At 38.4% G+C, this 15,332-nt stretch overlaps 1 protein-coding gene across 1 annotated transcript in view; it reads right to left on the reverse strand.

The window, feature by feature from the left end:
* LOC122793921 (latent-transforming growth factor beta-binding protein 4-like) overlaps nucleotides 1-15,332 on the reverse strand; it is a 2,484,519-nt gene that overhangs the window by 1,678,537 nt on the left and 790,650 nt on the right. The gene's annotated exons all lie outside the window — the stretch shown is intronic.

Genomic DNA, 15,332 nt, shown 5'->3' on the forward strand with positions numbered 1-15,332 from the left:
AGGCAGAGCCACTCACTAACACTCTTCAAGAGAAACCTTGACAAGTGGATGGGTAACAGAAAATACACCCCTGGGATCACTTCATTGCCTCTGCTTGACATAGGATCAGTTAATTAATCAATGGGGCGGCGAAAGCCGACACACTCTGGCTAGGCTTATAAATGTCCTCAGGCAGATAGCCTAGTACCTACCTATAAACCTAGAAAGTTGCTAGAATAACACGGTTTCCATTAGCATGCATTTTCTTTAGCAGAGATGTGTTTGTTTGTGTGTGTGTGTGTGTGTGTGTGGGAGAGCACTTGAGTGAGGTGACTACCAGCAGCAGCATCAGTAAAGAGGTTTACATACCTCTGCACTTTTCAGCTGAAGAAATCTGGATAAAGCCTAAAATAAAGAGGAAACAAAGGCTCTAAAATAGAAACAGATTTTAATTATTGCTCTTATAAAATTGAAAAGTTGCTTAATTAAAGTATTTGTGTTAGCATGAATTTTCTGAAGGAAATAAGTCTGAAACTCAAACATGTACCATTATTTAGTAACTTCAAATCTCCAATGACTGCCAATGAACCAAACAGACTGTGGAGTAAGGGAACAAAAAATAAAGTAAATACCTGGTATTTTTTTTAAAGTGTTATATTTTGGATGTAAAATGCTTCCTCCAACACCATTAGCATATACTACAGCAAGTCGGAAACATTAGGCAGAGGAACTATTTTACTTCAAAAATATAGTAATAAAAAAAAGTAAAACACAACAATTTTACAGAACGCCCATTCTCTAAGAGCAAAATACTTGGAAAAGTAAACAGCCAGTATTTGTGGTATGAAATCAATAATGTCCTCCAGGGTGTGTTAATGTGCAATTAACACCCTTCCAGGGGTACAGACGCTCTTCACCTGTGGCATCTGGCCTCATAACACCCCTGGACAGGCATTAATTATGCATTAACACACACCCTGTTGGGCATTATTACTTCCTTAACAAATACTACAGATGTGCTTCTATGTGAATGTGGTTTAAACTAATCGCTGCATCATGTTCGATGATATTAGCAGCATTTCTTTAAGTATTTGCACTGATTGCATAGTTGACACCAAGTTACTGATTGCCCACTGAACATATATTCACAGCTATATGTGTAGTAGAAGTTATAAAAGAAATATTTGATTGGGGAATTTGAATTAAGGTTGAGTTTTATTATCTTAAGCACACTGTTTTTGAATAAAAGGTAAGCCATATCTTTTTTAGTATTTTAGATAATTTAGGATATGTTTTGATAACAATATGATTTAAATGACTATATTTTGTCTTTGTTATTTATGTAAATGCTTTGTTTAGTGATTAAAGCTGGTACAGCAATAGCAAAATACTTGGAAAAGGAAACAGCCAGTATTTGTTGTTATTGCTTAAACAGAAAAGATATTAAATGTTGGCACTATTACCACTTCATTGTTCTGCAAAGGCTTCTTTCATAGTATTGTATATCTTACAAACATGTTTTGTATTAACTGAGTTCTTCATGTGTTTCGTATAGTTTTATAAAGATAAATTGTTTGATTAAACAGAAGTTTATAGCCTTGTATATTACTTGCAGATATTACTTTTCTTTTCAAATTAGAGAGATAATAATTCCACTGCTTTGCTATCGTACACAAAATAATTAATTTGCTATTACATTTATAAAATCAATAAATGCTTTATGGGAGTACAGCCTTAACTGAAGGAGTATATATTTTAACTTCTCAAGAGAACATCTAAAACAGTTAGTCTTCAGAACTGCTAAAATAGCACTGGATGTGCTGCTTATTGCTGTTTTAATCTAGTTATCTGCAGAAATAGGAAAATGAAGATGTCTGACTTTCTTAAACAACTAATTGATTTAAGACAGGACCTGGACCTTGCAAAAATGCACATACACAAAACACACACACATGCCTAAGCGCATAGTATTAAGAGTTCTGTTCAGGGTTATGTGCAACATACTACTTAAGACTATATAGCATTTCAAGAAAGAGTTCCAGTGATGTTAAAGAAATGTAGAAGTGAGATGAATAAGGTTAAGATAGTCTGCCAGAATAAGTAAAAAAAAAAAACTAAGCCAGTGACAATATATTATTGCATATGATGTTTATAAGCACATAGAGAAGTTGAACACTTTATGTGTAAACAAATGCTTTTAAAGTGTTAAATGTTTCATAACTTTCAGTTATGATTTATGAGTGTTAAACATGTACTCCATTAGAAATCCAGAGCATCCCCAGCCCCCCGCCCCCTTCACCAGGGAGTAGGTCTTTAATGCCTCTCAAAGGCAAAAAATACAGGCTCCATGAGATCCTGGCTGCATCCTACATTAACTCAGGCATGAGCTCTCAGCACCGTTAGGCATCCTATCTAAAGCCTGAGCACCAGCCTCATCCCAGTTGAATGGAGGACAGCCACTGCCATCCTTCTTTTTTTTTTCAAATAATTTTTTATTTTCCAAATAATATAATGTTTAACAATACACTAATCAATAAACAAGTATTATAAACCTTTGTGAAGTTTGATTTATGAATGTGTAGCATTTCCATCAGGGCTGGGTCAGAAACTGCCCTGTAACCCATGCACAGGTCACCCATTAGCAACATGTAGGAGACAGAATATAGTGACAGGTCTTTCAGTCTTCCAACGTAAAGTTGTTCTGTGTAACCTGTAATTTCTTGGTGAGAAATCTCTGTGGTCTCTCCATTTGCTGCAGGTGTCTGGTGAGGTATATGCAAAAGGGAGTACTGTACTCAATTATTGGTCTGATGAAGGCTGAATATAATGGAATTATAGCATCCCTACATCTAGGTACAATGCCTTTACTTATGAGATATGCCACATAGAAGGACTTCCTGACTACTCTGCATACATGGTGGTCAAAGTTCAGGTTGCTATCAACCTAACTACCCAGAACATGTACAACTAGGTCTACACTTGGGGGGGGGGGGTTGTCAATAATGTAATTAGCACGAATGTCACTTTCCCAAAAGGAATAATAATGCATTTTGTGCATTTAGCTTTAACCTCTGGCTTTGGCACCAATCATTTGTCTGCATTAACCCTGTCTGCAATATATTAATATATCTGGGGCCTCAGTTATTGGTTCCAGTTTGCAATCAAGAGTGAACTTGGTCAGCCACAGGCCATCCAAATTTGCTTGGACTTCTGAGAAATAAATTCTGAATAGTAAGGGGCCTAGCACAGAACCTTGTGGTACGCCACTGTTAACTGGTCTTTGCACTGAGGTGAAGTCACCCACATTTACAGTATGTGCCTTGTCAGTGAGCCAGCTGACTATCCATCTGGCAATGTAGGGGTTAATTCCCAATTCATAGAGTTTCTCTTTAATACCTGAGTGGGGGATTATGTCAAATGCCTTGGCTAGGTCCCTCATCCAGGGCCTTGGTGACTTTCTTGAAGAAATCAACCATGTTTAACAGGCATGATCTGCCTTTAACAAATCCAAAATGGGTTGGGTCCAGAATTTTGAGATTTCCTATGTCCTTGTTAATAAGCTCCATAATGATTCTTTCCATGGCCTTGCAAATGAGTTTAGTCAATCTTATGGGCCTATAATTCACAGGGTTGCTTGATGCCTCCCCCCCCCCCCTTTGTGCAGAGGGATTACTGTTTCTGTCCTCCATTCTGCCAGAACACAGCCAGCTTTCAGGTTGTGGTTAAACCAGGATCCAAGTGGGTCTGCTAAGTCATGGTTTAAGTTGTTTAAAAGCCAACCTATGATGTTGTCTGGTCCCACTGATGCTGTATTTTTGGCCTTGGAGACCGCTAAGATGACCTGTTTTCTTGAGATAATAGGCTGAGGAATGGTGGCAGGTATACTTTAGGGGATGATGGAAGGGGACGGGGGTGAGGTTTGCTCTAAATTTGTTATCTAGCAGGTTGGTTATTACCTTCAGTTGAGTATGGATGTGCCATCCACAACCAGTTCAGCACATAGGCGGGTATTGCTTTTTAGATTTTGGATGTTGTTAAATAATGCCTTGTGATTATCCTTAGTCAAGGAGGCTATTTTTGCTTCATAATTAGCTTTGGAGGACTTGACAAGATCTCTAATATGTTTGTTTACGCTAGAGAGGGGTTTCTTCCTCTGCTGAGGCAATTCCCTCTTGTTCTTTGACATTAGTTTCTTTCTATCATTGAATAGCCTGTTTATACTAGGGGTACACCAGCGTGACTTGTTTTTTTGGCAAGACCTGTTTTTAATCTGGTCAGGTAAAGTAGAGTCTATACAACTGCTTAAGTTGTTATACAGGGCATTGGTGTACACCTCTGTATAGCAGCCCATGTTATCTGTGTTCAAGGGGGCTTTTAAACGTCTTATACTATCACATAGGAGGAGGTAATTTATCTCTGAAAATTCTTTTTTTTTTTTTTTTATATAATTCTCTTTATTGCAATTTTCAGAAAAAAAAAAAAAAAAAAAAACACTTACATCAGAGAACATCAAAGAAAATACATATAACAAAACAAATTACAAATCAAACTATATACAAGTTCTATGTTGCCCACGAGTCTGTTATATAAGTTGTTCACAGTATGGTATAAAAAAGATGCTGTCCATACCCAAAGGAGCAAGACAAAAATAAAAAGTCATTTAAGTATATGATCAGACAGAATGCCCCAAAATTCTTTAATAATTGGCTTGTGCTTAATATTGTGAAACAAGTATTTGTGAGCCTTGAGGTGTTTGATAGCTATGTGTTTAAAACCCTCCCAAGAGAGAGAATGCCTGGTTTTCCAATTTAGGGAAATGTAATATTTAATTAACATGAAAATGGGAATCAGTACTTTACATTTCCTTTCAGATAAACCCGGAGGTGGAATATGCAGGATGGTAAATTCCCATGAGAGGGTGGATTTTTCATATCCGATTTTCTCAAGTATCACTCTCAAGGCACACCAAAGTTTATAGGAACACTTGCAACTCCAAAACAGATGAAGGATATCATCAGTTTGGTTCGAGCAATAGCAGCATTTAGGGGATTGATTAGGGTAAATCTTACTTAATGCTTCAGGGGTAAAATACGCATTGTTGAGAATCATCAGCTGAGTATATTTTAACTTATTGAAGGGAATGATTTTGGAGCTTCGTTTTATAGCCTCTGTTATTAAACTTTGGTTTATGTTGGGGTTACTTTTTAACCAGAATTTTGAAATAATGAACTTATTCTGATATCTGAGTGACATGATGACCTTGTATACATTTGAGGTCATCTTTTTCTCACTGAGCAGGAGTTTATTTAATGTTCTACAAGCTGAAATATCTTCATCTGAGACCAGGGGGTGATCTAGGTACTTTCCTGTCAACTCTCTAACCTGTTGTAGCGTGGTCAGGTATTTCTTGGGCAAATTCAAACTGGTTCTTAGGTTAGAAATTGTCTGATGTCTGAAGGGGAAGAGATCCGAGATAGAGGTATTCAAAAGGAGGGGGTATTGCACCAAGTTTAACATGTGCCCATTCAATTTAAGGTTGGGGTTGAGATGAATTGGTTGTAATGTCATGTAGGAATGAGAAAGATTCAAGGATTTAAACAAAGCATGAAGGGATTTTACACTATATAATAAACCTTTTGTATATTTCAGTATGCCTATGTTTGCATCATCTAAGAATGGGAGTGCTGTAGGGCTAAATTTTAATGATTTAATGTAGTTGTTACCCAGGATCACCCAAAGCGGGGTCCACCGATATTTGTCCTTATGGTAGGACGCAATCTTTAATACTCTACTAGCATTGATTATCTCATAGTAGGTTTTAAAGTCAGGTAGACTCAGACCTCCTTGCTCTTTAGGATAGATAAGTTTAGAGTAGCTGATCCTGACCGATTTAGGGGCCCACACAAATCTAGAGATAGAGGATACAACTTTCTTAAAGAAATTGTTATGTAAAATATTGGTGATTGAATGGAACAGGTATAACAATCTAGGAAGAATGTTCATCTTAACCACTGTGGTTCTGGCCAAGAAAGGAAGCTTAAGCCTAGACCATCTATTGATATCGTTTTGAATATTTGACCAATATCTAACCACATTGTCCTGAAAGTAGTTGTGGTTATTTAGGGAGAATTGTATACCTAAATAATGAAGCTGTTCTTTCGATTTAATCCCTGAATCTAACGTTATATTAGGCAATCTAGAGTGTGTGTTTAAGGGGAAAATTAAAGATTTTACCCTATTAAGTTTGTAGTTCGCTAAGTTGGAAAATGCATTAATTGCAGATAATATTTTATTTGGGTCAGAGTCAGGAAGAGTGAAATATATATTAAGGTCATCTGCATATGCCGAAAGGGGAATCTTTAAGTTATAAATACTAGGTGGGTGGAGGAAGGTGGTTTGTTTGAGAAGCATGAAGAGAGGTTCCATATACAAGTTAAATAGGAGGGGGGAAAGGGGGCAACCCTGTCTGACTCCATTCACCATGTTAATTCTGTTAGATGAGTGTTTATAAATATGGATAGTGGTGTATGCTGTGGAGTAAAGGGTTTTAATTTTGTCTATAAATGCGATTGGAATGTTAAAGAAGGGTAGAGCGGCAAATAAGAAATTTGTGCTCAAGCGGTCAAATGCCTTGGATGCATCCACCGCTAGGGCGTACATGGGGTGTTTAGCTAGGTTAGAATGATGGATCATGGCTTCCAGTAGTAAAGTCTGATCGTTAGTTTGTCTACCCGAGATAAAGCCAGATTGCTCAGGAGAAATGATGTGAGAGATAACAGCTTTCAGCCTGTTAGCTAGGACCATGGCCAGAATTTTTATGTCAAGATTAATTAAAGATATGGGTCTATAATTCCCGGGGATTTTAGGGTCCATATTATGTTTAAGAATGAAAATCATTCTGGAAGCATTTAAATGTATATCTTTAAAGCCATTGGAGGTAATATAGTTAAATAATAGGCTCAACACTTTGGAGACTTTCGTACTAAATGCTTTATAAAATTCAGCCGTAAATCCATCTGAGCCAGGGGATTTATTAGGTTTAAGCTTGTTAATAGCGGAGGTAATTTCTTGTGTATTTATCTCCCTTTCTAGAAGCTTATTCTGATCCTCTGTTAATTTGGGAAAGGTGAGATTATTGAGAAAAGATTGTATTTCTAAATCGCCAACTATGTTATCTATGGGCCCATAGGTTTGCTTGAAAATGATTTCAAAAATTTCAATAATCTCATTAGGTTGCTGGAAGTCCTTCCCTTGGTAATGTATTTCAGGTATAAATGTGGAGGATTTAGTGAGGTTGATCACCCTGGCCAGAAATCTGGAGGGGGAGTGTATCACGTCTGCGTATAGATAGGGCCAGTGATTTAATCTCATGGAAACTCAAGTTCTCGGCATGCAGGGATATTAAATCTTTTTGTAGCTGTATCATACGTTCCTCTGTCAGGGGGGTGTGTTTAACCTGAGACTCCATTTCTACTTTATGAAGCTGAGATGTAAGATCCCGTTCTTTTTTGCTATAGAGTTTCTTATAATGTGCGGCTTTATTTATCAAGAAGCCCCTAATCATTGATTTAATCGCGGCCCATTCACAATCTAAAGGGGATTGAAAGGATTCCCTGGATTCCAGAAAGTAGTCCAGGTATTCGTCAATTTGCGAAGTAATCTCCTCTCTCCCCAGGAGGTTGGGGTTCAGCCGCCAACAGATGTCTATTCTATCTGTTGAGCCCCTATTTTGTTGGTGTATATCCATAGAGATCTTGGAATGGTTAGAGCTAGATCTGGGAAAATGTTTAAAGGAGATATTCATAGTGTAAAAAACCCTGGAAATAAGAAAAAAGTCTATTCTGGACCAACCTTTGGCACAAGAAGAGAAAAAGGTGTAGTTGCATTTTTTCTGGGCCGGCTCTAGAAAAATGTTTGGGTCAAATAAATTGAACTCCTCTTTCAATTCGGTTATGTCTTTATGTGCTGGGAGGTTAGGTTGGGCTCTGTGATTCGACCTATCTGTTTTGGGATCCTGCACTGCATTCCAGTCTCCTCCCACAATATAATAGTGGTTAGGAAATAAAGTGAGGAAATTATATAACTTCGTAAAGAAGCTCTGTTGGGAGGTACAAGGTGCATATATGTTCAGAAGGAGAGTAGGTTTGTCTAATAAGGGGGTGATTTGTAGAAAAATAACACCATCTACCTTCGTCATCTGACCCCATCATTTCAATATCTGGCCCAAAGCTATTTTTAATGATAATGGCCACCCCAGCTCTATTCGTAGTGCCTGCTGAGGCAATGATCTTTTTGATCCAAGGTCTCAATTTATCTTGCTCCCATTGATGATTAAGCAAATGCGTTTCCTGAAGGAAAGTAATATTAGCAGAGGATTTCAATATTAAGTGCATAAGTAATTTTTTAGGTGTTTGTAACCCCTTAATGTTCCAAGATTCTAAGTTCCACATTTTCTAATTAAGCTAAGTATATTTAAGAAATCGGGAGTGTGATAGCAAGTATGGACAACATTACAAAGTGACGTAGAGCTGAATTGTAAACCAGGGGCAAGTAGAGGACATCCTTCCCGCTTAATCCCGGTGCCTACCCACCTCCCCCTAAGCCCGGAAGGGTCTGGGAAATTAAAATAGGATGAGCTTGAAATCACCCGATAGGTGCAGAATCTTGTTCCCAGAACGTACCACCTAACACAACATGAACCAAAATGCATAACTAACCCATGCAGTGCACAATCCTACTCAAAACTCCGCCAAGAAAAAAGGTAAAAACATGCAGAAATGAACAGCAAACATATTATTAATTACATAATAACACTTAGGTTATTTAACCATATGTAAAAAGCCAGAGCTTTCAACTATATTAAACGTGAATGAAGAGAATTTGTTTGAATTATACTCATTACCAATACGGTGTTGTTGATCATCAGTAATCATATAGCATGTTCCCTTGCTTAATAAAGCATTGCAAGTAAAGTTAACAAAGCTGTCAATCGTATTTTCAAGACCCAGTAATAAAGGTCCCCATGAAGGAAAGGGACAGCCCAGAGAAACACTCACAGAGAATCTTCCCTGTATCTATCCCCACGCTTCCCACCCCCTCATCTCCCAGAGCATAAATTATTGCCCAACTCGAGTTTTTATCATTGATTTGTTAAATTGCCTTTGTATCTTTAACATGTTTAGTCGTTTTTGAATATTGTTGTCAAGGTCCTCCATACCCATATGAAATCAGCTTTTGTAATCAGCGGCCATTCCCTATGACATGAAACAAGAAACCTCTAAAATACAATATGAGCTGTGCATGAGGAAATGCTATGAATAAAACTAGGCTCATTCATTTGAACAATAAAAATATTAATGCTAAAAGTTAATATATAAAAGGAGGCCAAAAACCTCTAAAGTATAATACAAGCAGTACATGAACAAGTTGAAATCATATGAAAGGCAGTAAAGATAATATACTAGAATAATCAAATGCCTGAATATGACTCAAAATAATTCCTGGTATCTCAGCAGCTATTAACAGGCTGTAGAGTAAGGATAAAAAATTGATCCTGCTAAACAACCATAATTCTGACTATCTAGTGCTATTATACTTTTACCACAGAGTTGAATTGATTGCAGGACAAAATGCAGTCTAAACTATAAATTTTAAAAGTCAATACATCAACAGAAATAAATGTTTTTGTCAAAAGGCACTCCCAAAAGTGCAATATCAGACCTACTTAAGCAGCAAACAAGTTATTTAAATATCTTTAATCTGGTCAGTATGGTGCGAATGAATAAAAGCCTGCATTTGCCCCCTTCTATACCTCATTCTCCTTTGCCCAAGTCTGACCTATTGAAATTTGACCTTTTATAAAAGATATTTAGGGGAAGAGGTCATATACCAGATCAGCCCATTATAAGTGATTACTGAGCCGATGTGGATGATCAGACATTCATACAAAGGCATTAAATAGTGAACATTACTGCTGCCATTATCCCCCAGAAGACTGGTATTCACCACCTTACAAAATTACTGATAAACCATCATGGGGAAACAGTGATGTAAAACAGAAAGATAACAATATGTCCAACGTACTTCGGGGCAGCAGTATGTAGGGCAGAAAACTGATGTAATCATGCTGATCTTATTACATGGGAATAACAATCTACAAAAACAGTTAGTGCTTTGTTGTAATAAGAGATAGTTTTTAGTATTCCACATAGATACAGCGAGATCGTGTTACTGTACCTAGCAGGGATTCAAAAAGTAGGATGCGTGACCTCAAAAAAGTAGTATTACGCTGCTGGAGACTTGCGTTGATGAACAAAGCTAAAAACCTCCCGACAGGAGTGAAATTCCAGCCGTTGGTGTTGAAAGGCTCGTCGCCTCGGTTCTTCAGTTGGATATTGCTGCTGTATGCTGTTTTGCTGGGTAGGAAAGTCAAGAGACCTGATGCGCACTATAGGGACAGTGCGCTTTTAAGAACCGGTTGCATGATGGGTCAACAACCTTCCGAGAGACCGACAGGCCCGTCAACATGTCCAGAGCACTGATTATTCAAGCTGGCAACTTTGCAGCCACCAGCCAACAGTGAAGTCATCTTCATATTCCACCGCTGTCTGCTGTAAATGTTGCTCCATTGCATGGGCTGTAAAATCCTGCACACAGCACACAGGCTGTCAAGGAAGGACTTGCTAAAGCCATTGATGCAGGATTCTGTCTGAGCGTAGATTATCAAGGACTTATTCGAATATAACAATGCAATCTCCTCACAATCATAAGGCAGTGTTCCCCATTCGGAACAGCGCATGCCCTTTTGAGGTTTCCTGTCATCATTGCTTAAGCTACAGAAATTACCTATCAAAAAAAAAAAAAAAAAAAAAAAAAAAACATGGCCTGAGGCAAACTAGAATGGGACCAGCCTTGCAAGTGAACTAAAACATGGGAGATCCTTTAAACGACTGACTGATAAGGTAAGCCACTAGCTTCCCCTCTTAGGAGCCGAAAATAATATATTTGACACCCAAAAGGCGCATTTAGGTGTATCAGTGTAAAATATTTAGACTGTTTTGTCTGGAACTTCGTTAAAGGCTTTCTTAAAAACCTCCCTTGCCTCCTCGAGATTGTGCGCTGAGAACTGTGTGCCCAAATGAGAGTAGATGAGAGTGCTGGGATAGCGCATTTGGAAACAAATTTGTTTTTTAATGAGATAAGCACAGAAGGGAGCTAATTTCTGTCTCTCCTGCTTAATCGGAGCTGGAAGGTCAGGAGAGAGGAAGATTTTTGAACCCTTCCAGTCAATGGATTTTTTCTTCTTTGCTGCTAGGACTAGTTTGGTGACATGTTGGTAATTAAGAATCTTCACAAACACTGGTCTTGGAAAGAGATTGTTAGATGCTGGTCTTAGGGCTCTGTGAGCTCGTTCTATAATTATTTTATCTAAGAGGGGCACTTTGTCCAGGAAAACAGAAAAAATATCCAAAATGTTCTCAAGTAAATCCAATTGTGGAATATGTTCTGGGATACCCCTGACAATAAGATTGTTGCGTCTGGATCTGGCTTCGAGATCAATTAATTTCTGTTGAATGGACTTTATGGTAGTGTCATTATTTTTTTTTTCCAAGAGTAATTGCTCAATTTTAATCTCATTGTCCAGTACCTTTGCTTCTGTTTTGTCCATTCTGTTTAACATTTTGTCCATGGAATCATTAAATGTTTTAATCTGCTGTGAGATACCTTGTATTGCTGTCTGTAGGGGCTGGAGAGCAGTCTTCAGTTCCTCCATGTATGGTGAGTCTGTTTTATCTTTTGATGTTAGAGGTATTGCTTTGGAGGCCTCTTGTTGTTTGGTAGTTCTGAACCTTTTCGGAGTTCCTTCCTTTTCTGGGGAGGCTATAGCTGAGAATTTAGCTTTGGTGGATTGAGTATCCATGTGATCCAGCTCCTTTGACATGTTTATGAGAGATTTTTCAATGATAGATTTATCAGAGCTATTTTTTTCCACAGGGATACTAGGCCTCCGAGGCCTGGAGCACATGTAGATCAGACAGGCAGCAGACAGACAGATATATCAAGTACAATCCTGTACAGCAGACCTTCCGTATCTCTCCACAACGCATGAACAGACTCCAGGTAAGTTACTTGATAGTTTAATAACGAAATTAAACACTGTGAAGAGTTTGGATCCTTAAGATTTGTTGTTTTAGTTCAGGTGAGTGGCAGAGCTATGTGTAGACACTGCTTATAGGATGGCAGCCATTTTGTTCTCCTTATCTCTGAAAATTCTTAAGCATTTTTTGAGCTTGATGGGGAATATGGCCTTATAATTACATCAACCAAGACTGATTTATGGTCCGCTCCTACCAGGGAAGACATCACATGGGGGAGGGATACAATGCTCTACCATGTTAGTGAGTACAATGTCCAGGACATTTGAGCCTCTTGTGGGTGTACTGACTAGCTGTTCTAGAGAATTTGCATTGACAAAGTCCAAAAACCTCTGAGCCAGCATGTTTTTGGTCATATATGTTTCCCAGTCAATGGTAGGATAATTAAAATCACCCATGATTAAGGTGCTGGACTGCATGACAAGTGACTCCAGTAAGTTCAGGTATGCATTATGCTTTCCCTGTTTCATGGTGAGGGATCTATTGCTAGCTATGATGTGGTAGGGGGCTTTGCCTTTAGTTAATTGGACACAGAATAGCTCAAGAGAGTCATACGGTTTGACCAGTCTCGATGTGTACTTATCCTTAATGAAGATGGATACACCCCCCTCCTTTGGTTCTTTCATGCTCAGTCTGTGGTCAGAATGTATGAAACACACTGTAGCCCTGCATGGCTGAGGTGCTTTCCATACCTTTGAACCATGTCTCTGACTGCACAGATGTCAGTATCTACCAAAGAGAGGAGTGCTTCCAGAGAGAGCACTTTCTTGTTTAGACTCCTAGCATTAAGCAGCAGTACCTTGAATTTATTTAGAGAGGATTGTGTTTTGTTTGTTGGTTGGTTATTTTGGCACTGCCTAAAAAGGGACAATAGTGGAGGCTAATGCCTTAGTCTGGAGGTGTCACGTGCAGACCATATGTGGCAAAGGAGTGTGGCCTGTTGACCATGTCTTCCCAGGCTGACAGATATTGGATCCCCTTGGACTGACACCAGAAGCTAAGCCAATTGTTAAAGTCAATCATTTTTTTGTTTGTATTGTGCCATTGGGTCTATATTAGGAGAATGAAAACCCAACTGAGTGAATCCCAGTTGACCGGCACAGAAAGAGCGAAAACTGCTAATATCGAACCTGAGAAATTAAACATGCAAAACACGTAAACTCTCACTGAATGTTTTATGCAGGGGGGCAAGCTCCCCTGCACCCCCACACCTCCCCATTTAACTATACCAACTTTGAGATGGTACTACATTGAAATAAAGGGACAAATTCCCTATAGCGATCTCCTTTTATTCTTGTGATATTAGCAGTTTTCGCTCTCTGTGTCACTCAACTGGGATTTGCTCAGTCAGGTTTTCATTCTCCTAATATAGACCCATGCCATCATCCTTGGAGAAGGTAGAATGCTGCTTAAGGCTAAGCTTATACCTACCTGTGACACATAATCTGAAAGCTCAGTTATGTTTCTTTTCATATAGTCCAGTGAGGTATGTCTGAAGTCATTAATCCCCACATGGACTATGATGAAGTCATAATTTTTTTGTGGTTGAGTAACTTGATAGATCCTGGCATCTGACAGGCAGCTAACCGTAACCTGCTCCTTATATAGCCTGGAGAGGGGAACATCCATGTGCCTCACAATGGAGTCATCTATGACCAATACATTATGGTGGTGTAATGCCTTATAGGTTTATTTGTTGAAACACTGGTGTGTGTGTGTGTTATTATGTGCTGTGGTTGTTTTCTGCATTGTTGTGTGTAAGTGGTTTATGTTTGAGAGGCTTCTGATCTTTTGGTAAGTTACTAGTGAGTACCTCCATATATGTGGGTTTATGAATCATGTCCTTATTTAGTGTGGGAAGTATGTGTATGCTGACAACTTGTTTGGCACTCAATTTGTCCTTCTGTGAGATTCTTGCATACAATTACATAGTGTAGCTACATCTCTCACATAAAGTATTTTTTTTGTTTCAGAAGTAAGTGATTGTCAGTATACATGAGCCAATTGCTACATTGCCTCAGGATGCCCAAGTCTATGAGGCTGGCTAGAGAGATGATAGGAAACTGCCCCTCCACAACAGCAAGTTCTTACTGTATGTTTTATTAGGGAAGGGAATGGGTTAATTTGACAAACAACTTCTTAATGTAGAATAGCTGGTTTGAAGCCCACTTGTAACAAGACCACACAAACTACCTACAACTAACAGATATATTATAATATAGTGCAAAGCAGCAGCAGACAGTACATACAGTGTTTTTTTAGAAACTGCTGTAAAGTAGAGTCACAGTGCATAAAAGAAGTACAAAAAATACTTGGAGCCCTTTTGTGCATTTTCCAGCTCAGACAGACAGGTAAACAGCTACTGTCACTAGATGAGTAATCCCAGTCCTCCTAATCTACAGTAAAGGAGTGTCCAGAGTGAAATGCTACCAAAAACAGGTTTAAAGATGTTGATACAGCAGTGCACTTTAAATAGCTTATAAAAGTATGATTATTCAATAAAAGTACTTTGCTTTGTATAAATGAGCCAAGAGCCAATAAAGTCTACAGAATTTATAATGTTACTAAAAACAAGATAAACTGATTAATAATCCCTCCAGCCAATAAAACTACATGCAGAAATCTCAAGTGTTTCCCCAACCTAAACAAGCCAGGCTACCTCACAGTGCATTAGATAGAAAATCCACTGATATCCTGGTGTAAGCTTGCTAGAGTGTAGAAGTATATTACTTTATCCAACAGAAAGCTAGATAATGAATTCAGATCAAGTAAGTCAGTAGAACAGACAATGAGAGGCAAAATGCACTTTTTCAATATAAGCACAAGGAAAGGTAAATATATAACTCAAGATATCAACAGCAGTGTAGAAAGGGAGGAACTTATTAAGCTCAATTTACAGTAGGGGTGTCAGCTTAAAATCACCAGGTTTGAAAAGCAGATCAACAAATGGGAGGGTGGGTGAGAAAACCTAGCAGGGAACCACCGGCAGTACTTCAGTTTTTGCAGGCTTGAAATCTTTTCAGACAAAGACAAAGGCCCAGAATCACTTGAGACAATTTAACCAATTAAAAAAACATGTGAAATGTGCAGCACAGATAATTTAAGTGTCTATCTCTCACATAGAACAAAAACACCAAGCCAACCAGATTTCTTAAAACAGAAAAAAATGGAGCAGGTAAAACAGAAAGCAGCTCTATC

Source organism: Protopterus annectens, chromosome 1.part0 (assembly GCF_019279795.1).
Source record: "Protopterus annectens isolate FY-2018-M chromosome 1.part0, PAN1.0, whole genome shotgun sequence".
Classification (NCBI taxonomy): domain Eukaryota; kingdom Metazoa; phylum Chordata; order Ceratodontiformes; family Protopteridae; genus Protopterus; species Protopterus annectens.